The following is a 396-nucleotide window of genomic DNA, read 5'->3' as shown; positions in this document are numbered from 1 at the left end:
TTGTATAAGGCGATGCTATATATAGGTATAAAAATATACACCCATTTTATCTTCCATGAGCAAGTTCTAACTTTTCTCAGCAACTTTCATTTCACTTGATATCTTAAAGGGAATTTTTTCTTAAATCATGAAAATTTACGTAATCTGTCGAAAACAGTGTTAAACCAAACTGCCACTTTACAGATGAAGATAACAGAGATATATTTATGCTAAGATAGCGATGTTCTGTCTTTCATTAACTGTTATGGTTATTATTGTAATTATTATCATTGCATATAATTAAGATTTTGCTCGGTATAATTTTCATTATCAATATCGTGACAATTATCAATATTCATTTTTTGTTTTTACGTTATCATTTGTCATTTACTCATTTTAAAAATGTATAATTATTTA

Source organism: Penaeus monodon, chromosome 32, assembly GCF_015228065.2.
Source record: "Penaeus monodon isolate SGIC_2016 chromosome 32, NSTDA_Pmon_1, whole genome shotgun sequence".
Classification (NCBI taxonomy): domain Eukaryota; kingdom Metazoa; phylum Arthropoda; class Malacostraca; order Decapoda; family Penaeidae; genus Penaeus; species Penaeus monodon.
This window is presented reverse-complemented; position numbering follows the sequence as displayed.